The 27,219-nt window shown below is 41.8% G+C and overlaps 1 protein-coding gene and 1 pseudogene across 3 annotated transcripts in view; one reads left to right on the forward strand and one right to left on the reverse strand.

Annotated features, from left to right (window-relative positions):
• The window catches only part of MAML3 (mastermind like transcriptional coactivator 3), a 450,814-nt gene that overhangs the window by 182,784 nt on the left and 240,811 nt on the right, over positions 1 to 27,219 (reverse strand). The gene's annotated exons all lie outside the window — the stretch shown is intronic.
• On the forward strand, positions 18,586 to 19,058 carry LOC116464256 (NADH dehydrogenase [ubiquinone] 1 beta subcomplex subunit 4-like; annotated as a pseudogene).

Consider the following 27,219-nt stretch of genomic DNA (forward strand, 5'->3'; position numbering starts at 1 on the left):
AGTCCAAGTCCAAGTGCTAATGCATTCATGTCCTAGATTGTAGAACAGCAGAGGCTAGATCGTTGAGGTTCGAATCAAATACATTTTCAGCATGCCACCTGATTGGAACCTCCGAGTGTTCCCTTTCCTCCAGGGCCTAAAGTTCTCCACTGCATGCCCCTTTATCCCAAATCTTGATTTATATATTTCATGTATCTGCATTTTGGAATATAAGAAAGACATTATTGAAGATGCTGTGCTATAATTTTTATGTTTTGTTTTGTTATGTCCAAAATAGCACAGCAATCTTAGCATCCCTTCTGTCTGCCTCATCATCCTTTGCTATATGGAAAGGTGGTCTGGGAGTCTAATTCTCTTTATGTTCCTCATGGGAGACAGAGGGAGGTGGAGAGGGAGACACAGAGCCAGCTATGTGGCTGAGAAGGCTGATTCACAAGCTCCCTGCTCAGAGAACATGGGAATGCCTGGCTGCCCACAGGGAAATGTCCCTGTGACTTTCCTCTCCTCAGGACTCAGGGCAGAGTCTCATCCCAAATAGCCTTATCGTAGGAAGTCCCTGGCCCTTCTGTCTCGCAAAGCCCGAAGCCTCTTAGTATGACCGCACCCTCGTGGAAGAATCACAGAAACTCTTTCCTGAGCATCAGCCTCCTTGCTCTTGTATTACTATTATTACATATAAATGTTTTCTCCCATTAGGTGAAGCTGTGGTGCCAGGAGCTGAAGTATGCTGTTCATCCAATGCCTATGACAATATGGGCTGCTATCATGTGTCAATTACTCTGAAGGAAACAATTCCTCTTCCATAATGGCTCCAGCGCAAGTCCCTCATTTAGTGTGGCTTGATGGCTTGTGTTTCTGTGAAACTGGTGTGTATGTGTGTGTGTGGTATGTGGTGTGTGTGTGTGGAGAGAGAGAGAGAAAGACAGACAGTGAAACTGAGAGGCAGAGAAAGACAGAATGGGGAGTGGGAGGGTTGTGCATTATGTCCAAACCAGTAGTAATAAGAATAGCTGTGCCTTTGGAATTACAAAGAACTTTCACACAGAATCATATTTTATCCTCACCACAAACCTGTGGGGCAGGCTATGTGCTGGCTGGATGGTTCTACAGGGAAAGGGGCAGTGTTCTGGAGAGGGTGTGGTGGGCGAGGGTGCGTGACACCCACAGCAAGGAGGAGCATGGCTAAGATTACCAGGCCTCTGCTGACACAGGGGCCCCCAATCCTAGCAGATTCTTGAGGTGTTCCATGGGCCAGAGTGTCCATGACAAAGAGATCTTTTATTCCATTAGACTTTTAGCAGTGCTGGCAAGTCAAAGAAACTCTTACTGTCCTGTCCCTGATTTTGCATGAAGTTGGGCAGGATCACAAAGCTTGGGAATAAAGATAGTGATGCTACCATTAATAATGAAGACTCTAAGATGGAAGACATCCAATTTCTAACGTCCAACTCTGGTAAACCACCATATTCCTTCTCTCCTGCTCCCAGTGATTCTAAAAAATAGGTTTTATTACAATCATCTTGCAGAGGCATCGTGGGTTAAGTAGTGTGTCTGAAATTACAGAACTCAGGGGGCTGGGTAGAAGATGGCTAAACCCAGATTCAAATTCAAACTCAGGACTGACTCCCCCATAAGCACACTGCACCCTCATCCAGGACTGGACGAAGCACAGTCATGCCCTCATCAAAGGCATGTGGTTCTGATGCCACCTGTGATATGCTTTCTCAGATTGTGCTTTCAGGGACCTTCCTTGGTTCCAGCCTCTCCCCACCAACCATACCCAATTAAACTTCAAGAACTATCCATTCTATGAACTTTAGTCTCATCTTCCTCCCACAATGCCACTACCCCATTCAGAGTCTCAATATTTCTCTCATGAATTTCTGTAGCAGCTCCTGATCAGCCTCAGTCTCGCCACCTCCAACCCATTCTCTGCATCGTGGCTGTGGTTTTCTCCATACATTGTGTATCTGATCATGCCCATTCTTCACTTTAAGCTTTTCTAAAGCTGTCCACCATCTTCAGCATCATTCAGGTCTGGCACACAGGCCCTCTGACTGGATCCTCATCCCAGCTAAACTCTCCAGGCTTAGCCATTACCTCTCATCTTCCCCCACTTACCCCGCAACCCTACTCAACTCCAAACTTTCAGCTATACTTAATTATTTGCAGTTCTCAGGACATACCACATTTGTTTTCTCTCTTTCTGAACCTTTGCATATTTTACACTTAACCAACTTCTTCACCTGACCAATTCTATGTGTCCTTTACAATTCAGTTTAGACATTACCTACTCCGCAGTCTCTCTTGACAGCCATTTCCTACAACTCTGATGTTGGTTAAGAGACCCTCCATGACATTCTATTTCATATCACACTATAACTATTTTCCTTCATGGATGAATGAATGAATGCTAAAAAGAGCTCTCAAATAACCACAATGAGTTGGTGCAATTGATCCCCAAAGCAGGCTCTTGAAAATGTTGGACTGCATAGTGTTCTCAGAATAAACGTATAATTTCTTTTGGTTAGTTTAAAATACTGAAAATGGACTATCTCCTTCCTAATATTTTTGAGGACTCTAAGGGTCTAGGGAATCCCTGATGAGAACCACTAGAGAACATATGAAGTGATCTGTGGAAAAGAAAACTGAAACTGAAATCCAGAGACTTTAAGCGACATTACCATGGTCACATGTTTTCACATGAATGTAAACTCCAAACGCTGCTTATTTTCAGACTTGAATTTTAAATTTCCATACAAAGGCTTCAAGTGGTTCTCATCCACTATAGCACCCTCTTCAACCAAAAGTGTGAGTGAGCTTCCTTCAGCAGCTGTTAGGGACACAAGTCTTTCCCAAGGCTTGAAGATAAGACAGAGTCTTAGTTTGCAGATGCTATAACTAATTTCGAGGCTCAAAGAGAACATTTTGGTCATTTTGATCTGTTCTGGTCAAACCAGAAGATGATTCACTGGAATCAATTATCACATGCTTATTCTCTTTCCATTCTACCAGCAGGTAATAAGCCTATGAACACATGGATGAATTTGACTTGCTTATTTAATGAATGACCCAGAATACTCATGTGTTAGATATTTTAATTAGTAGAATATGAAGAGTGTGCAAAACATTTCCAGAACTGTCCTCTAGATTTAAGTGCCCTTAGAAAGGATCTTGAGAGTTATTTAGAGGTTTGATTTTCTTTAGTAATTTTCCCACTTTAAGGTAACTAGTGACCTGAGAACCTGTTAAAAATGCAGATTTCTTGGTCCCACCTTCATAGTTTCTAATTAAATAGCCTAGATTGGGACACAAGGTGGGGGCACATGTATCTAAAGAAACTGAATAAAAACCTGATTCTTCTGTGGCTGTTGGTCTAGGATTCCCCAGGTTTTAGAAATTCTGATCTAGATTACTAATTCTGTTGGATTCTGACACTGTGAGGTTGGTGGTGTGATTTTTTTAAGTATGCATACACATACAAACCCAATGTCACTACAAAATGTTCCTGAGTTGATTGGTGATACTCTGGGGGTTCTCATAAACAGAACTAAGAAACAGTGCTCTAGATGGGGCTTTTTGAAACCCTAGAGGATTCTGAATTCTGCAGAAGCTTGCTGGATTTCTAGAATATTTTTCATAAAAATGTGTATTTTTTAAAACATTTTAGGTTTCTCTGAGCACAGTAATATCCCTGACCATTTCCCCCTCCACATTATATATTTCCCTTCACTTTCATTCAGTGAACTGAGGGGTGCTCTGTGTCTGTGTATTGGGCTCTGTGCCAGGTGCTGAAGGCTCAACTCACTCCCCAGAGCAAAGCCCATGCCAAAAAGTGACCACATGCCACACATATGTTGAAAAAAGTTGGATACGTTTGTTTTAGAGAGATCTATGTGCAGGGCAGACTAACAGGAAAAGAAAAAGAAAAAGAAAAATCTTATTACAAGTCCCGAAGCCTCCCTTGGCAATCTTATAGATTCCTAACATTACTTAGAGAGAAAACAACTTTACTCTCGATGAGTAAATGAATTTGAATTTTAAAATTATGTATATAATCTGTATATATCACATATAATATTGCCATAAGAGCCAAGTGTTTAAAACCTCTGCTTTTGACCATCCCAGAATGCGGCTTCTCTGTACCTGTTCAGTGGGAAATGCTGGATCTCTGGAGGGGATGTCAGCGATAAGCAGTTAAAAATCTCCATTCTGAAATCCTCCAGGAAGAAACGGATCCTCTTTAAAGGGGCCTCACCCTCCTAGTGGGCATCTGAAATAATAGCTGCAGAGTCCCAAGGGACTACGGGGGCACTGCGGAGCCCCCAGCCCAGGGGGACAGAACCACTCAAAACATTTTGAGGTACTTTGAGGTTATTTTTAGAAATGACCATGATCTTTTTTCTTTCTGCTATGGGTCACATTTAAAACTCTATTCCCAAAAAGTCTTGGAAGTACATAAGGTTGATGGTGCCTCTTTTCAATGTTTGGAACATGAATGCCCATCCAACTCCAGCTGTAAGTGCTAAAGCAACATCCTGATTTACTTACTCTTTAAAAATATTTTAAATCTTTTTTGGGGGTGTGGCTGAATCTTTAGGTATGTTTTTATCCTTTAATTTGCTTAAACATGTAATAAGTACTAACTGAATGCACAACAACATATTGAGAATGGATCATTAAACATCAGGAGCAGTGGCAGCCGAAGTCCTCCACATTTAGAAACTCTAAGTTCCAAGATCCCCTCAAATCTCCAAATTTCCAAATACATAAATGTTTTTACAGGCTCCTGGCTTTCTCACAATGGAATGAATAAATTGTATTTTCATCACCAGTCACAGGAATCCTGTGTAGTCTTTGTATCTGAAGTTATAAAGTTTTTCACAAACTCTATACATGCAGTTTAAACTGGTGTTAATGAAATTATCAACTACTCATTAAAAGCAAGACTGTTATCTTTGCAAATGCTAAGGCCATATGATTTTCAAATCTCACATAGTTTTTAGTAGAATGCTCTAATCTTCTAAGTTTTTATCAGAGAAATTGACTCACTGCTTACTAAATGTTTCAATATATTATTGTCATACAATATTCTAATTGACTGAGAGCTAACCAGCCAGGCATTGAGCTAAGTGCTTTACATATCTTACCTCAATTAACCCTCACAATAACCTAAAGGACAGGAATGGGTTCAGAGAGGACAGGTAGTTTGTCCTAGGGCACACAGCACAGCCCTACTCAGTTGTGCCTGCCTCTCAAATCTATGCTCTCACCTACTCTGCTATTTTGCATCTGATGACTTCTGTCCCAATCAAACTGCAGCAAACCTGCTTAGAAATTCTGGGAAAGTGTTCTAGACACCTGTGTCATGATGCTCTAAAGGGGATGTGTTCATGTCTTTGAGTCAGGATCTGGCTGATTCACAGAAAAGCCTTGTGCTTCCTCTACAAGGAAAGATGTCACTCTGCAAATTTAGCATGCGTTTGAGAAGTGATGATGGCTGCAGCCCTGAAAACTTCAGAAGACAGCAAATGTGTGCATCCCAGCGGTAGCTTCCTTCACTCAGTAGCTTTCTGTAGGAAAAAGCTCCACTGAGACTGGTAGTTGCCATCAGCATTCCACAATCTGAACCCTGTACTGCTCTGTTGTTTCATATACATAAATACACACACATATAACATTACATTTATTTTTAAGGACAAGAAACAATATCCTTAGGAATATCTCCTGATAATCTCCTACTAGAAGTCATGAATACATTTTCTATTCAAACATGCTTGTATACATGACCTTGCCTTACAATCTGAAATTCCTAATGGGATTTTATTTAGAGCTGTAAAGAAATGCCAGTAAAGGAGGTTGGTGAGGAAGAAGGGAAGGCTTTCCTCCCCATAAGGGAGGAGGACGGCAAATGAAAAGATCAGATCTTATCTGCATCGTTCACAGCTGGAGACTTGCACCAACAACACAGACCAAAGAATAGGCATGTTAGAACTAAGCGTGAGGTTTCGATTTGTTTATTTTCTGGAAGGAGGGAGGCGGGAAAGAGCAATATTTCAGGGAGGCTGAGTACTTTTCTCTCCCTTGGGGAGGATTCAACAATCTTTTTATTTCATTGTTTACTTAAAATGTCCTTTCTTTTCAATAAGAAATTCTCATTTTTGTTTTCAGCCCTTCCAAAAGACTGTTTTCCTCAACAGCACTGAAGTCGTGCACCAGCTTAGCAGGATGCGAACAGCCAGGGTGCCCGGACCTGACACTGCTTTTGAATAAAATCCCGGCACATGTTTATCTCCCTTTGGAAAACAAAAGTATTGAAATAAGATCTCTTACTCTATAAAAAGCCTCGTGTTTCCCTCAGAGGCCAGACACTGCTCTTCTTTCTTGTGAGTTGCAGTTTGCATAAAGCAGTACTCCCAGGCAGCTAAGAGCTACCTCCTGGAAGAGAATTTCCAGTTTCTCTCATTCTCTCCCTCTCTCCTTCCCCTGGACGGACACACACACACACACACACACACACACACACACGCACGTACGTCTCAATGAGCGAGCAAACAGGACATAATTCTTATTTCTAGACAGCATCTGACTCCCAGGCCTCCATTCTCCATTTCACAACAGATTTTTACTCCAAACCAGAAGAGGCTTAGGGACTTGCTTTCCTTGACCAATTACAGAACTGTCATTATTTGCATGTCTTTTGAGTAACTTTGTTAATAAACAGAAGCCAAGGCAGGAGGAGAGAATTTTTCTCCCCAGGATGAATCCCCCATGGATGAAGAAGATACCCACACACAGACAGGCACGTTCTCACATACAGGCAAACATGGAAGTCATTTGACCCGCTCTGAAAATTTTCAGCCAGGCGGAGGTACACACCACACATTCAGTCTGTAAACAGCAGAGCTCTGGAGCCTGGCGGCAGAGCTTTCATCTGTGGGGCGAAGCTGCTCGGCTTCATCCCACCAGCTGAAATTCATTTTTCAAAAGAAATTAGACCAAGGTACTGTTGTTATAGCAACAGTCAGAGTCATTTACACAGCCTCTTCGCCACAACCTCACTGACTTCTGTGGGCAGCGATTTCAATTATGTACAGAGAGTGACCAAGGCTGAGCCCGGGTGGACCCTTTAGTGCCCCTTTAAGACGTGGCAGCCGAAAATCTCTGTGTCCAATCTGAAGCTAAAAGACATCAAGACTTCATCGTGATCCACAGACCTCTTCCAGTCCTGAAAGTCCAATGAGCAGTGAAGACAGGAAGAAAACCTTCCGATCCAGTGTTTTCATCTCCTGGGTAGGAACTGGACACGTGACCATTGAATTTCCTGGGTTAACCAAGTACTGGCCATTTCAGAACAGGAATTTCCAGTGAAGACAGTAATGTTCACAATGAATTCTTTAAAAAATTTTTGTTTTTAGAGATGGGGTCTTGTTCTGTCACCCAGGCCTCGGCTCAAGCGATCCTCCCACCTAAGCCTCTCAAAGTGCTGAGATTAGAGATTTAAACCACTGTGTCCAGCCTCAGCAATGAATTCTGCAGTAATTTCATAACGTCAGTCTTCCAGGACTTTATTCTTGGGGCTGTAGAATTCCCAAAATAATAGCCTACTCCAACCTCTGAAAACAACAAACTACAAAATGCTCCTTTCTTGACAAAAATGTACCCTTATTATAGAATCTTTATGGCTAATAACCTTCTGGAGAAGTACAACAATGTAGCAGTCTACGTCCAGTCTAGGGATACACAAAGGTGGTAAATACCTACGAAGCCAGTGCTCATGGCTAATGATCAGAGACTGAATTCTGTGTCCACTTCATATGTTGAAGTCCTAACTCCCAGTATCTCAGAATGTGACTATATTTAGAGCAGAGTCTTTACAGAGGTTAAGTTAAAATGAGGTCATTAGAGTGGGCGCCAATGTGATATGACTGGTGTTCTCATAAGAAGATGACCATCTACCAGGAAAGGGGAGATGCCCATCTTAGTCTGTTTGTGCTGCTATAACAAAATACCTGAGACTGGGTAATTTATACATAAATGTATTTGTTCACAGTTCCAGAGGCTGGGAAGCCCAAGATCAAGGCACTCGCAATGTCAGTGTTGGTGAATGTCCATTACTCATTAGACGGCACCATCTAGGTATCCTCACACGGCAGAAGGGACAGAAAGGCAAAAGGGAACACTGGGTCCTCCCATGGTGAAAACACAGAAGAGCAAAGGGAAAGGCCTAAGCTAGTTCCTTCCAGCCCTTTGGGAGGCAATAATCCATTCATGGGGGTGATGTCATCATTACTTCATCATTTCCCTAAAGGCCCCATCCTCTTACTACCACAGCAGAGATTATGTTTCAACCATGGATTCTGGAGGACTAACATTCAGACCATTGCAAGGCCTCAGAAGAAACCATCCCATCATCTTGACTTTGGACTTCTAGCCTCCTTATGAGGGAATAAATTGCTCTTGTTGAAGCCACCCAGTGTGTGGTACTGGCAACCCTAGCAAACTAATGAAACTGATAATTTGGTTTGAACATGTCTCTGTCCTCTCAGTGTCTTAGATGGGTTTGGCTCTCAATTGATATTTTAAAGGAATATTTTGCACAAATTTGCTCATGCTTAGATTTAACTAACTGAACATCTACTGGGTGCTGGGTTCTGCATCAGCAAGTAGGGACACACTACTGAACAAAAGCCAATCTCTTTCCTTCAGAATGGAGAGGAAAGAAATGCAGATGGGCAAAGACGGTGTCGTTTGCAGTAGGCATAGGCGACCACGCTGTGGGAGCACAAAGCGCCACATGCCACTCACTCCAGATGAAGTAAGGCTTCCTGCTGGGGCTGATACACAACCCAAGAACTTAAGCATTCATAGTGAGGTGAAGACAGCCCAGGCAGAGAGAGCACCACCTTGGGTCAGAGGAGAAGGAAGCATGTTTTTTTTTTTTTTTTTTTTTGAGACGGAGTCTCGCTCAGTCGCCCAGGTGGAAGCATGGTTTTAAGTGAAAACTTGCTTAATGACAAAGATTCATTCTAAGAAATGTGTTAAGTGATTTCGTCATTGTGTGAACATCATAGAGTGTACTCACACAAACCTAATATCCTACTACACACCTGGGGTCTATTGCTGCTAGGCTACAAACCCGTACAGCATGTTACTGTACTGAATACTACAGGCAACTGTAACACAATGGTAATTGGTTGTGTATCTAAACATATCTAAATACAGAAAAGGTACAGTAAAAATATGAAAAATGTGGTGTTACAATCTTGTGGAACCACCATCGTATATGTGGCCTGTCATTGACTGAAATGTCGTTATGCAGCGCCTGACTGTGGTTGTATCTGGCTTGAGCCACAGTGTAGGGTGGAAGTGTGGAGAAACAAACCTGCATAAGAAAGAGCTGTATAGACCTTGTGTGCCATGGTAAGAAGCTTGGACTTTATCCAGAAGGTTTCAGGAGACACTGGAGGAAAAATGGTCACTTCTAGTGATAACTTCTGATTTTGTAATGATAAAGATCGGTTATAGGGCTGGGTGCAGTGAGTGGCTCATGCCTATAATCCCAGCACTTTGGGAGGCTGAGGTGGGTGGATCATGAGATCAGGAGATCGAGACCATCCTGGCTAACACGGTGAAACCCTGTGTCTACTAAAAATACAAAAAAATTAGCTGGGTGTGGTGGTAGGCATCTGTAGTCCCAGCTACTCAGGAGGCTGAGGCAGAAGAATGGCATGAACCCGGGAGGCAGAGATTGCAATAAGCCGAGATCATGCCATTGCACTCCAGCCCGGGCAGCAGAGTGAGACTCTGTCTCAAAAAAAAAAAAAATCAGTTATAGCTGGTTACAAAAGGTAAAATATTCGAAGTGATCTGTATTAGTTTTCTAGGGCTGCCATAACAAAATACCACAAACTGAGTGGTTCAAACAACATACATTAATTTTCTTATAGTTCTGGAGGCTGGAAGTCCAAGATCAAGGTGTCTGCAGGGTTGGTTTCTCCTGTGCCTCTCTTTTTGGCTTACAGGCAGCCAGTTTCTCACTGTGTCCTTGCACGGTCTTCCCTCTGTCAGCACTCATTCCTGGCATCTTTCTGTGGTCCAAATTTCCTCTTCTTATTAGATAGTAGTCATCTTTGGTTAGGGCCTACCCTAATGCCCTCATTTTAACTTAAAATGACCCTATCTCCAAATACTGTCACATTTTGAGAAACTGGGGAGTAGGACTTCAGCAAATGAATCTGAGAGGGCACAACTCAGCCCATTACATGATCCAATATCATTCCTGCATGGCCTGTTAAGCAAATAGACAATGCCATCCTTAATGTACATATCAATACAACTCAGACTTGGTCTTGAGGCAAGTAGCTCAACAATTGCTACTTGGTTCAGAGTTTAACAATATGTATACTCCTATTTTTATTAATGTATTTACCTATTTTGAGATGGGGGTCTCACTATGTTGCCCAGGTTGGCCTCAAACTTCTGGGCTCAAGTGATCCTCCTGCCTCAGCTTCTTAAGAAGCTAAGTAGCTGAGACTACCTGCCCAGCTGCATACCACCTGCCCAGCATGTATATATTTTCAAAAGTGTTTGTCTCCCAAATTCAGAATAAACTTCACATTCACTCCTTAACTATTAGCAAAGAAGTATAGTCAGAGATGACTCTAAGCAAAACCTCAGAGGAGGCAGAAGTTAGCCTGCCCTGACTTTAGGAGGCTCTGAATAGTAAGTGTTTGTTCCCTGCAGCTTAGTAAATGTCACTTTACAATGATTTTCCATAATCCATCTGACTGCAGAGAGATGTACAGTGGGAAAATCAAGACACAGAGACCAGGGCCATAATGTAACTCAGAGGAAGAACAAGGAATGACGGTCAGGATTCCTGCGCCAGCCCAGTGCCTCATGCGATAAATCACTTTGCCTAAAACAGGTTCAGAGTTTGTCAACTTTCTGTTCAAATTGTGGTGCACTGTAAATGTACTGTAGAACTGTAGAATAAAGAGTATGTATTTCAATGGTTTTATCTTTCTTACCTAGCCATCCAGATATTATTTATGCAGTTTCCATTATAATGCTACAGTTAAGTTTGCATAATATTTTCTGTAACTACCTACTTTTGCATGGTTGTAGCTCTCTAAAACTCCCCTGGGACAGAGTTTTTTTCACCTTGGTCTCAGTTCAGAAGCAAATTTTTTTTTTTTTGTAATAACAACTGATGACTTTAGAGATATTTTTGAAGTCATGTGAATGTGAAAGAAAGGAAGATTTTTACTGCATTGAATATTTTGTTACCTTTTGTCTAAACACCACACATCAAAAAGAGCTGAACAAAAAGGTATCAAGCAAGGCAATGTAATAGATTTCACTGAAGACTGCCCACACTGCCAGATTTGACTACATGAGGTTTGCATTCACATGCTTATCAGTATTTAAAAATACCCTGAGTGTACACAACAGAAAATGTCAGGAACTTGAAAAGCAAAAATATGCATGTGGTGTTTTCCAGATCTCAGCAAAGCACAGTAACTAAACAAACTTAATTATGTGATCAGGCAGCAGTTACTTAACCTTTCCAGACCTCTGTTTCCTCAATTATAAAATGAGAGGGTTGGACTACATGATCTCCAAGGTTTGTTCCAGCTCTAAGAGTCCCTATTTGGACTCTGGATACAAATCAATAACTTACTTTCAAAATCACCCTGGAAGGCACTCTTAACTCTGATGGGTGGCTGAACTTGGCAGGTAGTTACTGAATAAGATCCTTATTTTACATCGGAGAACAAGAATTCATTACATTCTTCTGCAAAGGTTTCTTGACTTCGGTAAACATGAAAGAAAAATTACACTTGAATCCTAATCACAATTATCTTTTATAAAAATGCCAGAAAACCAAGTGTTTAAATTACATGATTCATTCAAAAGAATTTGTTACTTTTTGATGGCCCAATGGGTGTCAGGTGTTGAGCTAAGTGCAGAAGATGCAAAAGATGCACAAGTCTCTTGATTTCAAAGGAATTTGTAGCCTGTTGCATGTTTCTGTTTTGCTCCTGTCTATTGGAAAATGCTCCCCTTCATGCATAACACTTGTCTGACACAGATAACAATGTTGTATCCCATTCTGGCAACCACAGCTTGGCTAACTTATACAACTGTGCACCATTCTTCTTCACCATGAATGATTTTGAGTAAATAGTCTTAAGTGACATCAAGGGTCTGAACGTGTCAGTTTGGGTAACTAGATACTGGACCAGGTTACATATAGAAGCTGTCCACCTTTTCTGGGTGTCCACATTACATGTATTACCTAGAATAAGCAGATGGATTGTGGACCTATTGTAAGCTTAGAGTCAGGGGCTCTGGGACCTAGAATCACGTCTCTCATGGCCAAGCTGTATCCTCTCTGGCAGTCAGTTGACTACGCTTTGCTGCCATTTTTGCCCTGGACAAAAGCTCTGAAGTCCCCTATAGATCTAACAGCCCAGAATTATATCATCTGTCTAGGTTTACTTGTCTATAGTTGGAAGATGAACAAACTGACATTTTAGATTTCCTTTTAACTTTATGTAAACCATGTGTTTACATATTCTCTTCTAAAATATGTAACTAATTCCTGATTTTGAAAAGAATAAGTTTGTCTATAACTATTTCTGTATACTGTGTAGTAAAACCTGATTAATTCAATTCCTGCTAATTTTGCATTTAGCTGTAACTTGGCCAAGGGCCAACTGAATATTTATCCTTATGTACGAAAAAAGCTTACTGTGTAAAAGAATAGGTATAATGAAGGTTATAAGGGGAATGTTTAACCTACTTAATATAGAATATAGAAATGAGTCTCAAAAACTCAAGAACTCAAGAGACTCTAATTTAAATAAGCAATTGATACATGTATTATGAATTCTTCTCAGATATTTAAGTAGTTCCCCAAAGATGTTTATTTACTAACAGTTCACTAGTCTAGTTTGAATTACTGTTGTTACTTTTAAATATATCACATGCAGTATATATTTACTACCATACTTCAATTCACATTCTTCTCAATTCAGGCAGCTGTTTGCCCAAATTAGTTTAAATTAGGGAAAGTCTATTGTATTCATAAACTTCATGTAAACAGCAGAAATGATGACTATAAAATTTGTCTTAGGTTTGTTGGAACTCTGAGCTTAACTTCTATCTGAGATTCGCAGAGAATGAACATGGAATGATTAATGGCCATTACTGATTTCTTGCAGCTGTAACTTAACAGAATATGTATACTCTAATACTGTACCCATGGTAATTATCTCATTACTATGAAGTGTCACAGAAATACATTATGCGAAGTACGCCCTGAATCACATTTAGCAATTTCTTTTTATGTTTTAAACCTGCAAGCTTAGTGTTGTCTAGTAGTTAGAGGTTTGCATGGAGGTCTGGGGCTTAGCATGGGACTCCTGCACTCGAGCTGGAGTTCCTTGGCAGAAGCAGAACCAGTTTTGTGACTCTGATCACTCTGTTAAACTTTTCTGTACCTCAATTCCTAATTTGAAAATAGGCATATTCACATCTGACCCCTACTGTACCTCACGGAAAGGATTAGTCAGATTATGTCTATAAAACAGTTGGCCACCATGAGGAAAAGCATTAAGGAAATTACTCAGCCCTCTGCAGTGGTGACTTCTCTAACTGCATGAATATTTAACGAACAGGTATACCTAATACTTGACACGTCTATGGAGCTTTTGATGCAAGTATCTCAACATCGCTGAAAGAAATACATAGCAACAATTATCAAAGACCTGGGAAGCATCAACTCACCAGTCAGAGAGGGCAGACATAGTACAGCTTAGTTTTTAACATCATACTGTTCAAGAGCAGTGGTATAGCCAAATACAGTTATCCCGCAAACCCAAAGATAAGGCCTTAAACCGGGTGTGGTGGCCCACACCTGTAATCCCAGCACTTTAGGAGGCCGTGGTAGGTGGAGGTCAGGGGTTCAAGACCAGCCTGGCCAATATGGTGAAACCCCATCTCTACTAAAAATACAAAAATTGGCTGGGCATGGTGGCATGTGCCTGTAATCCCAGCTACTCAGGAGGCTGAGGCAGGAGAATCGCTTGAACCTGGGAAGTGGAGGTTGTGGTGAGCCAAGATCACCCCACTGCCTTCCAGCCTGGGCCACAAAGTGCAACGCTGTCTCAAAAAAACAACAAAAAAAATAAAGCCTTAGAAATGAGAGGCATCCAGCCATATATGTGAGTCTGCCTGAACAATATATAAGCACAGAAGTTCCCTAAGAAAGTAAATGCATAGTTGGAAATGAGTCCTGTTAATTAAATGAGAGGAGTCAGCAAAGAGATAAAAAAAAATCATATTGGTGAGAGATCAACATAAAACATCATCAAGAAAGTAGGACGAAACAAGAATAATTTGTGGTCAAATTTGTAGTGTCAGTTGCAGCTTTGAAATGAGAACTAAGAGACCACTAGGTTAGTAACCAAGTAATTCATGAGAATCTGAGCGAGGGTTCCTCTATGACACTCAGCAGCCTCAACATCACCTGGGAACTTGTTAGAAATCCAAATTATCGGCCAGTCCCCAGGCTTTCTGAATCAGAAACTCTAAGGGTGGGGCCCAGCACACTGTGATTTAATAAGCCCTCCAGATGACTGTGATGAGTAGAATCCTTGCACAAGAACAGTGTTGTTTGTGCAACAGAGCTGAGAGGATGGAAATGTTCTACATCTGCACTGTGCGATACTTCAGTCACTAGCTGCATGTGGCTACTGAGTACTTGATATGTGGCTAGTGCTACTGAGGTACTGGCTTTTAAATTAAACTCAAATTTATTTAAATACTGAGGCATTTATTTTTAAATAAATTCAAAGTAGCTACATGCAACTAGTGGCTATTATATTGGACAGCACAGTTGTAGAATAGTACTGTAAATGAATGCCAGTTTTTGGTCAGGGAACTGAGGCAAATGGAGATATTAGGAATTGAAGAATGGAGATATTAGGTGTGACTCTTCTATATATGAAATCTTGTTGCAAGAAGGAAAAAAGGCATCATAGGTTGTATGTCATGAGGTGAAGTTAAAGCTTTTTCAGGAGAAGTAAGTTCTGAGTGGGTGTGAAGGAGAAGGGAAGTCAGGAAGCAGGAACTATTGACACTAAGGAAGGAAGGACAAGTGAAAATGTGTGTTGGAAAGTCCGAGAAGTATAATACAGGCATACAGATATATATAATTGTGGTTAAAATATTAGTAAAAGAAAATTTACCATCTTAGCCATTTCTAAGTGTACAGTTCAGTGGCATTAAGTACATTCACACTGTTGTACAACCATCTCTCCACCATCCACCTCCAGAAATCTTCATCTTGCAATACTGAAACTGTGTTCATGAAATGACTCCTCATCCTCTCCATTCCCCGGACTCTGGCAACCACCACTCTACTTTCTGTCTCTATGAATTTAACTACTCTACGTACCTCACGTAAGTGGAATCATACAATATTTATCTCTTAATGACTGGAATATTTCATTTAGCATCATGTCCTCAAGGCTCGCCTGTATTGCAACATGTCAGAATTTCTTTTTTTTTTGTGATGGAGTCTTGCTCTGTTGCCCAGGCTGCAGTGCAGTGGCGCAATCTCAGCTCATTGCAACCTCTGCCTCCCAGGTTCGAGCAATTCTCCTGCCTCAGCCTCCCAAGTGGCTGGGACTACAGGTGCACACCACCACACCCAGCTAATTTTTTGTATTTTAGTAGAGACGGGGTTTCACCATGTTGCCCAGGCTGGTTGTGAACTCCTGAGCTCAGGCAAACTGCCCGCCTCAGCCTCCCCAATTGCTGGAATTACAGGCATGAGCCATTGCGCCCAGCCCAGGATTTCCTTTTTAAGGCTGAAAAATATTTCATGCTATATTGCTATGGTCTAAATGGTTGTCTCCTTGCTGAAATTCACATGTTGAAATCCTAACCCCCAAGGTGAAGGTATTAATATTAGGTAGGAGGTGCGGCCTCTGGAAGGTGATTAGGTCATGGCAGTGGATCTTCCATGAAAGGTAGTGCCCTTATAAGAGGCCCCAGATATCTCCCTCACTCTTTCCCTCATGTGAAGACATAGGAAGAAGACAGTTGTCGATGATCCAGGAAGCAGGCCCTCTCCAGATAAGAATGTGCCAGCACCTTGATCTTGGACTTCCCAGCCCCCAGAACTGTAAGAAATAAGTTTCTGTTATTTATAAGCCATGTAGTATTTGGTATTCTGTTATAGCAGCCTGGAAAGACTAAAACATATGTACATATCACACTTCGTTTATCCATTCATCCATTGCCTCCACATTTTGGCTACTGTGAGTAATGCTAGTAATGAATGTGGGTATACAAATATCTCTTGTAGACCCTGTTTCAGTTCTGCTGGCTAAATATCCAGAAGCAGAAATATTGGATCTTAAGGTAATTCTGTTTTTAATTTTTTGAGAAACTGACATACTGTTTTCCATAGTGGCTGCATCATTTTACATTCCCATAGAGGTGTTTGTTTTTGAGACAATGAAGAAGGGCACATCAATGCCATCAAAAGAGTGATTAAAAAACAAATGTGGGGGAGAGATATGTTGAGATGGAACGGGGAGAGGTGGAGACAAAGAAGTTTGGCTCTAACAGTCTTTCTTTTCTCAATGACCTTGACACAAGGTTACCATCTCCAAGGAAGAACACTGCTAAGGAGGAAAAAATAAAGGCTTGAGGAGAGAAGTAAATGAAGGTTTCGTACAGCTAGTCTGTTACAGGAAAACAGGTAACATTCTGAGCTCTGAAGCAGAAGTACAGGCACTGTTGTGGGTTAAATTGTGTCCTCCCCGGCAAAATGATATATTGAAGTCCTAAACTTCAGTACCTCGGAATGTGACTTCATTTGGAAATAGGATCTTTGCAGATGAAATTCATTAAGATGAGGTCATACTGGAGTAGAACAGGCAAAACCCAACACAGCTGGTATCATCTTATAAGACGACAGCCATGTGAAAACACGAAGACATACAGGGAGAGTGCCGTTTGACGGCGGAGGCAGAGATTGGAGTTATGCAGCTGCAAGCTAAGGAATGCCAAAGACTGCTGACAAACTTCCGGAAACCAAGAAGAGGTAAGGAAAGATTCTCTGCAGAGTCTCAGAGGAAGCATGACCCTGCTCACCCTGCTGACACCTTGATTTTTACCTTCGAGCATCCAGGACTGTGAGACAATCCATTTCTAGTGTATTAAGCCACCTAGTCTGTGGTATTTGTTATGGCAGCCCTAGGAACTAATATAGCCACAGGGCATGAATCTGCAGTAGGCCAAGGTCATCCTATGCCAAGGCCAAAATGAGTATTTCCAAATTACTGTGCATCCCACCTGTGAGCAATATGCTTCCTGACACACAGTGATAATGTAGGTAATAAGTCAATGTAACACATATTTTGAATCACAGTCCTTACTAAAGGGTTTTCTTTCTGTCTTTTCCAGGCATAAATGAGGCATGCATATGAACACACTAAATTGTATGCTTCTAAGAACCAAGAGGGGAGGGAAAAAATCTCAGTATCCTAGGGCAGAAGTATGTGGAGTAGATGTGTACAAGTAATGCCTTAGTGCTGTCATCATCTAGAAGTTCTGGATTTTATTTCACCTAATTTGTCCCCTAATTTTTTTTTATGGATTATAATCCTAAGTATGGCTCTTAATTCACCCGTAAAAGTCAAAGACCTATCTAATTTTTAAAATTTCTAAATCTATCTGCTTTTTCCTTTTTCTGACTTTGGTCTTTGTCCTAAGTGCCAATGATTTTTGGATAACAGTAATCCAATTATTTTCCTACTTTTACACTTGAGTTTCATGGGGGAAAAGTCAGCATTAATGGTCTGGTGATGAGTGCGAACAGATGAAGCCATCTAAGAAAAAGCTGTCGGTTATGTACTCCTGGGTGACTCTCTTAGAAGCAGACGTGCAATGGCTGTGAGAGCAAAAGAACCAAGAGGCTGTGGGGGTGTCAGTGCTGCCACTGATTTCAGTGCAAGACAAGGGTTTAGGTCCCTCATAACGTCTTAACAGAAGACTATGGTGGGCGCCCCTTGGAAGGGTGGCTCAGCTATTGCTGATATGGAAGCAGTGTGGATTATTTGGTTAGGCAGAATAACCTTGAACATCCGCCAAGTCAAAACACAAGTCATAAAAACAAACGCAAAGCTTTCCCTGGCTGCCCACTTGCTCTCTTCCTTTAAAATATTTCTTGCTTTTGTTAAAATTCACCTTCATCCTAGTAAAAGAGGAGGAAAAGAGTTGTGAACTGCAATTGTAAAGAAAAAACATTCAGTGATAACGACATTAAAAAAATTTTTTTTTACAAGAAATTATCCAGTAACAAATTGTTTCCCTCCTGCCTTCTTTCCACAGCTCCTCGTATATATATATTTAAAAGCATTTAGACTTTGGCTTTTTATGAAAGGCATACAGTAAAAGTATCACAGTTCCAAAATTCCAAAGCAATTTCACAATCATAATGAAATGAGGGAGGAAATGGTTTTGTGAAGGTCTTAAAAACAATCACCCCAGAATCGCGCAGGTGCAATTGTGCCCTGGGTCTCCAAGATGTCGTTCCCAAAGTATAAGCCGTCGAGCCTGGCCACTCTGCCTGAGACCCTCGACCCAGCCAAATACAACATATCTCCGGAAACCCGGGGGGCCCAAGCCGAGCGGTTGGCCATAAGAGCTCGGCTGAAACGAGAGTACCTGCTTCAGTACAACGATCCCAACCGCCGAGGGCTCATCGAAAATCCTGCCTTGATTCGTTGGACCTATGCAAGAACAACAAATTGTCTATCCTAATTTCAGACCCACTCCTAAAAACTCACTCATGGGAGCTCTGTGTGGATTTGGGCCCCTCATCTTCATTTATTATATTATCAAAACTGAGAGGGATAGGAAAGAAAAACTTATCCAGGAAGGAAAATTAGATCGAACATTTCACCTCTCATATTAAGTCTGGCAATGATGACTGTATGTATTCCTGCCTAAATAAATCATCTATTAATCATTGAAAACACACACACACACACACACACACAAAACAATCACCCCATGTTGCTATGTGAAGCATCTTTATACATTATAAAGGGCTCGGCAAAAATTAGTTCATTCATTCAACAGACACTCGTTGAGCATCATTTATACACTAGGACCTATGTAACAAGGCTTTTTTATAGCATGGCTTCTATAGCAAAAATAGTAAGATTCAGCCTGATGTCTATTAAAATCTATTATTCTTTTGACTCAGGTTCAAGCGATTCTCCTGCCTCAGCCTCCTGAGTAGCTGGGATTACAGGCACATGCCACCATGCCCAGCATGGTCTGCCTGGTAGAGCTCACAACAGAGGGAGACAGTTATTATTATTATTCATTATAATGTGGCTAGGCTTCTCCTGCCCTATTCCTACCTCCAGCCCCCAGGAACCTTGATTTTAATTCACAAAGCACCATATTGTGGGGAGGAAAAAAAAAGAAAATGACCACAGTAAATCCTGTAAAGGTGGCAGGTCTCTCCAGAAATAGAGCTAGACTGTGAGCTTAGACCTTGTTTAAACTAATGGCAATGAAAAAAAAGAACACAGCAAAATGCCTAACCCGAATGTACCAAACCCGACCATCAACAAACAGCTAGAACTAAATGAGAGAAATTCAAAGTTAATTGGGAGAGGAAATGATGGAGAGGACAAAAATCAATTAAAAAGGAAGATGAAACCAACTGGAATAAAGTTAAACACATCTTTCTCTCCTTGTCTTTTTCCCCAGAATTGCCCCAGAGTGTCACCTGAAGAAAGACGTTACCTTCAGCTCCACTGGAGACTTTGAGGGTTCACAGACAAAGGGATCCAAGTCTGGAGTGGATAACCCAATTTCCACATATTTTGGTTTTAATTCAGATGAGCCAACTTGAATATCAAAAGTCAGGTTTTTTTTTTCTCTGATGTGATTTTATGCCTGCTTAAAACCAGTGGCTAAGGGGAAAGGGCATATACAATAAATCTAAAATCATTCAATTACCTTAAGTCAACTGGGAGGCTTATATTTACTGAAAATAGGCATTCAACTCCCATATTACAAAGACATGCAAATGACTCCCATGTTGCAAAATATTCTGGATAGTTTATTACTCCTCTCTCTGTTGTTGGAGGAGCAAGGGAAAAGGCTTGAGAGGCTGATCAGGAAAATACTACATTTGTCAGTTGGCAACAGCAGCAGGTTAACACAGCCTCTTGAATTAACAGCTCACAGGGAGGGAAAAAAACCAACTCCTCTCTGGAAGCAGATTCATGCTGCAAAATTATCCAAGTTAATTTCCTTCAGTTAATTATGTCAGTTTCCTTATTAGCAAAGGGAGATGACCAAGTCTAGTCTCCATCTAATGACTCAGAATGATGAGGTTAGCTGGCCCCATCTCTATGATTAAACCTAACTTTCAGACAGAGCCTCATAGAACCTACATGGGCAGAACTTGCCCTAACCAGTATTTAGTTCTGCTCTTAGTAGTGTTTAACCAAGGATTCTCTCAGAAATGTCCGTGTAGGCTATGACTGAGATCTACTAATGGCTAAGTTACCACACTGCTTCATCTCAGAAACCTGTGTGTATGAATCCAAAGTACGAAAGCATCCAGTATCCCTTGTAAGGCTGGTGGCTAAGCAGCATTGGGGGGGGGGGGTTCCTCTGAACCCACCATAACATGGCACCTTGTATGGAGGGGGGGTTCACAGTGAACATGCCCTGACCTCCTTGTTATCTTAAGCAAAATTTTGGAGTGATGAGGGGTAGGGATGGGGACAGGAATTCCTCCGGAATCACTCTGGAATCCGGGTCCAAACCAGAGTAAGCCTGCTAACACAGATGAACCAAATTTACTGCTACTCAGACTGGCCCCAACCATTTATGCACTCCTCAAAGTTATCAGCAAACAGCAAGCTTTTCTTGTGTGTGCATCCATTAAATACCAGGCAAATTCAAGATCTTTTCTCTTAATTCCCACATCAACCATGCAAGGTAGGTTAATAAACATCATTTATACAAATGAGGAAACTGGGGCTCAGGGAGATTAAATAAATTGCCCAAGGTCACATAGCTAGTGTGAGATTTGAATTCCAAAGCCTGTGCTTTTCCATTACAAGCCTCACCACTTGTGAATAAAATGTGTTTCTCATTTCCAAACTATTCCACAGCCTGTCTCCTGAGATAGGAAATAAAGGAAGGCATCCTCAGAACTGCTTTCTCTCATCCATGATTGGCTGGCATATAAGAAGTTACTCTCTGAAACTGGATCTCCTATAAGGGCTGTTGTCCTTTCAGCCGTTCTCAGAACATTTCTGCTACTGAGTTGCTGAGTTATAACTATACATTGGCCACTAACCCAATGCCAGCCTGATTCTGAAGAGAATGGTGTTGGTGACAGCAGGCCACCTGTGTGGGGTCATGGTAGTGGCTAATCCTACTGGGGACCACTTTCCAGGGATATCATTATAGAAGCGCCAATATAAGGACACATTTCCCAGGAAACCAATCCTGCTCATAAGCATGTATGCTGTGCCCCAGGTGGCCATGGCCTCAGTACTGAAAAGTCGAGAGGGCCACCAACCATGGTTCTATTGCGAGAGTTGTAAAAATATGCACTCGGCAGCCACTGCCTTCACCCAGGTCTTTCTATTTTTCTTTATTAATAGCTTTACATTTCCTCTTATTCATAAGATAAGGCTAATATTGCCTAGTTCAGAAGAGGGTTGTAGGGATTAAGTAAGGTAACATAAGCAGATGTATCCACCAATGGTACTTGAAGACTTTTTGTAACTTTCCTCTCTCATTAACAATTTTGCAGTGACTTGTAGGGATTTTCAAGTGGGTGTTCTTTAACTTCCTGTACAATACTATAATAAAATATAGAGATAATGCAGATATACATTTCTTAGATGACAGGACAAGGGTTCTGTGACATTGATAATGCTGACTTTTTAAACTGGAGGTTTACATAAAAATGGATTTCCAGAGTTCTGAGAACCTTAGAAAATTGTATGCAGAATTTTGTGGGTGTCTTTTCCAGAAAAGAAGGTTCAAAGCTTTTCTTAGATTCTCAGTGCAGCCCATGACTCTCCAAAAGTTCAAGAACCACTCTCCTATAGGTTAGCAGTAGCAAGATTTGCTGGGTTGAGTTGTAAAATCTTGCATTTAAGGCAGGAAAACCTGTCTCATAAGCAGCTTTGGTTTCCTTGAAGTTTGAAGCCATGTGCTCTTGCAATTCTAGGTTGTATTAAATATATGTATGTTCTCTGAGTCCAGGGAGACATAGTTATGCTCTGCACTGATGCCATCTAGAAGGTTGGGCTCCATTCTGAAATTATCACTCTCATCAGGCGGCAGTGCAGCAAGAGGGTAATACCAGGGGAAAGAAGGTCCCAGAAACCATGTCAAGTGAAAAGGAGGGGAGGAAGCTGAGGACATTTTGCTAGAGAAAGAGGAGAGTTGAGGAGGGGGAATGCCACAGTTCCTCTTGAAAAAGTTAATGGTTTGCTATGTAGGAAGAGAATTAGATTTGATCTATGTAGCTCCAGAACATGGAACTAAGATCAATGGATGCAAGTAATGGGGAGAAAGAATTCAGCCTCTATATAAGGAGAAACTTTTAAAAAACGATTAGAGCGATTCAAAATAGAAAGGGCTGCCTTGTGAGGCTAATGAGCTTCCTGTCCTTTGAAGTTTTCATACCAAGGCTGCATGTTCATCTGTCAGGGATTTGCAAAGGGGATTCTTTATTGGGTGGAAAGTAGGAGAAAATGACCTCTATGATTCCTTCTAATTCCATGATCCGTCTATTAAGGTTTTATATCTCTTATTAAAATTTATAGTCAAAGACCCATACACATCTTCCTTTACTTTACAGAATAGATACTTGAGGTGAGTCCCTTTATAAAGGGAATAATCAGACTTTCTCTTTAAGTTTTGATTTTTATGTATTTTGTTTTCTTAAAATGGGGCACACCTATGTTCGGACGCTGTGTCTGTGTGGCCAGCACACACACCTTCCATCTGTCACCTTTTCTGAGTCTCCCCTGCCTGCTCCCTGCCTGGACTCTTGCGCTATTGTTCCACTAGCCGTTTTTCCCACCTTACCCTCTCCGGTCTACTCTCCACCAGCATCCAGAGTCACTGTTGAAAAACATTCTTCAGAGTATGTCTTTCTGCCTCAAATCCTTCTATAGATTCCCATTTCTCTGAAAGTCAAACTTGCCTAAGAGGCACTGGATGGTCTGGTGTCTCCCAGCTCCTTCATACCCGTCTCTCCTCCACACCACACTCCAGGCGGCTGCGCTGGCCTCTCCGAGGGCTCTTTCCCTCCTCTGCATCTGCACTGGTGCTTCTCTCCATGTGGAACGCGCTTATCCCAGCTCCTTGCTGGGCTTATTGTCATCCTTCAGATTTCAGCTCACATCCCTCCCCAGAAAGGCTGTTCTGGCCACCCTGGCTCAGTGAGCTGCACCTCCCACTTGTACTTTATCGCATCCTTCTGTTTTGTCTTCTTCACACCACTGGTCACAATTTATAATCATTTTGTTTCTTCCTTTTTCCTTGGTATTGTCTTCTCCCATTTGAGTGTAGGCTCCTTGCAGACAAGGACCTAGTCTGTGTTGCTCACTAATGTGTCTGTCTCCAGTGTCTAGCAGAGAGATAAGCAGACGACTGGTGGTCAGTACGTATCTTTGGAATGAAAGAATAAGTGATTACATGAACATGTCTGTCCAGCATAGTAGGTGGGCTCTGGAGCTGAGTGTGACCTCACTCCTTAGAATGTAAACAGGAATCGTTTCTTAATGCTCCCTCCATTTACCTAGCAGAGTACTGCGCATACCGCAGGCCTGCAAGAGAATTTTGGATTGAGCCCCAAGAAGCACACAAATGTAATTTAAAGCCAAATATTAGAGAAAAAACATCTTTTTCACTGGAGAGAGAAAGACATTATCTGTCTCTTAGTTTCCTATATGCACAGTGGGGTTAAATCCTAAAGAGAAATACTACAGGTCCCCAAATCTAGGATAGTGTGTCTTTTTCCCTCTGAGGGCTCTCAGAAAAAATATTCTGGCAGTGAGGAACAAGAGATGCTGGAATGAGTTACTGAGGAGGTGGTAGAATCTCCTTTTCTGGAGATCTTTAAAAATAGAACAGCCATCTGGGATGATTTAGATATGGTCTTCATTGAAGAAGGGGGAGGAAAGGGGATGAAGGATCTCTCTAAGTCCCATCTCATCCTTGATTTTCTGATATTTCACTTTAAAGTTTTATTCATGGCAAATGCCTTAAAGGAGCTAGGATTCACTTTTTCTTTTTAACTCAAAGTTAAATCCCATTTTATTTTGAACTGTAATTCTGCTGAATCACTATCCTTCTCTCTTCAAATGGGCAATTTGGATGTCATAACTTTTTTATGTAGAAAGTTTGGATGGAGCTTAACTTTCCTTCTCTCCTTCTTAGAAAGGAAAGCAAAGGGATGTAAGATGGACGAGTTCAGAGGTTGGGAATGACAGGCAGAAGTGAGAATCTCTGCGTGGATTCTGCTCCTGCCACTGAGGACTGAGGGAGGTGAACAGCACATGGAAAAACAGGCCAAGACTTCATGGAATGTGGAACATCCCATAACAGGGACCTGGTGCAGCTGAACACAGGAGTTCAGCCCTAGAAGTCTAGTTTACTATTTATAACTATTGAGTCTTCATTTTTGTTTGTTCATTTGTTTTCATGGGATTAAGCTTGGTAAAGTCATGTAAACGACAAAAGGTAGACTTTTCTTCTATTTGGCTATGAAATTATAGCAGTTGAGCTGTTTCCTCTCTTTGTTCTTATGACTCTTGCTTGATTTATCAAAGTTGCAGAGTCAAAAGAATAATAGATTTTAATACACATCAGGCTGAATCTTACTATTTTTGCTATAGAAGCCATGCTGTAAAAAAGCCTTGTTAAATTTGTTTCTCAGCACTATTTGTATGCCATAACTGTTTTTCTAACCTAAATCAACTTGGTTGTGATTATCAAATACATTTATTTTTAAATGTTCATTACAAGCACTGTTGTTCATAACAAACTAATGATTAATGACTCTAGTTATTTTTTTTCCAAAGGGAACACAGATTTCAATGACATTCACTTTTTTTGCCTTTCTGTAAGTTAATGAATAATCCATATTTTTTTTTTTTTTTTTTTTTTTTTTTTTTTTTTTTTTTTTTTTTTTTGAGACGGAGTCTCGCTCTGTCGCCCAGGCTGGAGTGCAGTGGCGCGATCTCGGCTCACTGCAAGCTCTGCCTCCTGGGTTCACGCCATTCTCCTGCCTCAGCCTCTCCGAGTAGCTGGGACTACAGGCGCCCGCCACCACGCCCGGCTAATTTTTTGTATTTTTAGTAGAGACGGGGTTTCACCGTGGTCTCGATCTCCTGACCTCGTGATCCACCCGCCTCGGCCTCCCAAAGTGCTGGGATTACAAGCGTGAGCCACCGCGCCCGGCCAATAATCCATATTTTAATGGAATATTGTGTTAAGTCAGAACAAAGTGTGACCAGAAAGGTCTTCACAAAACATGCTTGCAAACTGTGGCCTTGTCACTTTATATGATATTAACCAAGGACATGTGCTTCTTCATTTGCTTACTGAGCCCAGGACTGGCTGTGTATCCACACAAGCAACACTTCTGTGGATCTGTGCGGCTGTGTCTGTGCACTGGTGCTAGAAGTGGAAGCCAAATGCCAAAATCCACAGAAAGAACATTCTAAGGTAGAAATAAGAACTCCCCAAAACAAAAAGGCAGAAAAAGAATATTCTCAAAGAACTTTACGATGAATTACATTAAGGGGCCTTTATAATACAACATGCACACACCGTTGTGTTTTGGTACATCCTGTTACGTAACTGTTCACTAAAGTGGCCATCAACCACCTTTCATTAATGGAGGACACACATCTGTCCAGGGCAGACGGAGACATCTGATCCTTAATAGAGCCGAATTGAGTGTCTGCAGGGAGGCTGTAATTTCTACAGAGCATGGCTCCAACTTTTCCTCCCAGGGGGCCCCAGTCCCAGCACTGGAGTCCCCAGGATGACTGTCTGGGGTGAGTGACCTGCAGGAGCCCAGCTGGGGCCAGGGCTGCATATAGGGGGATTTAATCTCTGGGATAAAGTCTGGTTTGGGCTCAGCTAGGTCAGATCTGAAGAATAGGCCCTTGCACACCACCTTCTCTCTGCTTTAGAATCTTCCCTTTGCTCCACTCACACCAACATGGGCAGGTGGGATCAGCCAAAAACGCAGTCTCACCAAATCCCACTGGCTGAATCCTGCTTTCTTCTGTTCTTTTTCCTCCTCATTTTCCCCCCTCTCCTGTCCACTTTACTTGCTCTGGTACACTCCAGGGAGCCTCCAGGAGCCCTGGACAAACTCAGTGGGCCGGTGGCACATTCTCTGGGAAATCGAGGTCTGAATCTGGAGCTAGCCTATCTACTGCCCCTGACACGAACTCCCAACTCACATCCAGACTCCAAGTGGCTTGTGCTTAACTTCCACGATTTTCCTTTCCAGCTTCTGGCCAGTTTCCTTCCCTCTCTATGGCTGGCTGGCACATGTGAAAGCTGGTCACTTTATTATTTACAAACTACAGTTTTCAGTCTCATACCCTCTCCTGAGCTGCTCACTATTGCTCCTGTGGGGTTTTCTCACAGCCTTCTTTCACAAATTCAACACCACCATTCCCTTAGTGCAAAACAAGCATAGGGAGCTTGCTGGGGCTTGCAGAAAGAGGGAGGGGGGCTGCTGCTTCCCAAAGCCCTTCCTCTGGCACTGCCAACGTTAACGCCGATCTGTGGGGAGACTGCAATTCTAACATAATGAGATATTAATGAGCTCTGCACATGTCCCTAGCCACAACACTTCTCTCTCCCCCTCACCACTAACCCCCTTCAGCAAATCTAAAGAGAATCAGCTCCTCCTCTGACACTACAATTCCTCCACTTCCCCTGGAGCCTGCCCTCTCCCACTGCAGCACCTGGGTTGCCCGCTCACCTTAAGCTGCCAGCACTACAGAGCACCAAATGGGCCGGCACTGCCTTGTTTCCTGGCCTAACGGATGCTTGTTTAAACACTGGAGCTGTTTGCATTGCTGCGGCTCACTGCATGTTAAACAC

The sequence above is a fragment of the Hylobates moloch genome, unplaced genomic scaffold, assembly GCF_009828535.3.
Source record: "Hylobates moloch isolate HMO894 unplaced genomic scaffold, HMol_V3 SCAFFOLD_3, whole genome shotgun sequence".
In the NCBI taxonomy this organism is placed as follows: domain Eukaryota; kingdom Metazoa; phylum Chordata; class Mammalia; order Primates; family Hylobatidae; genus Hylobates; species Hylobates moloch.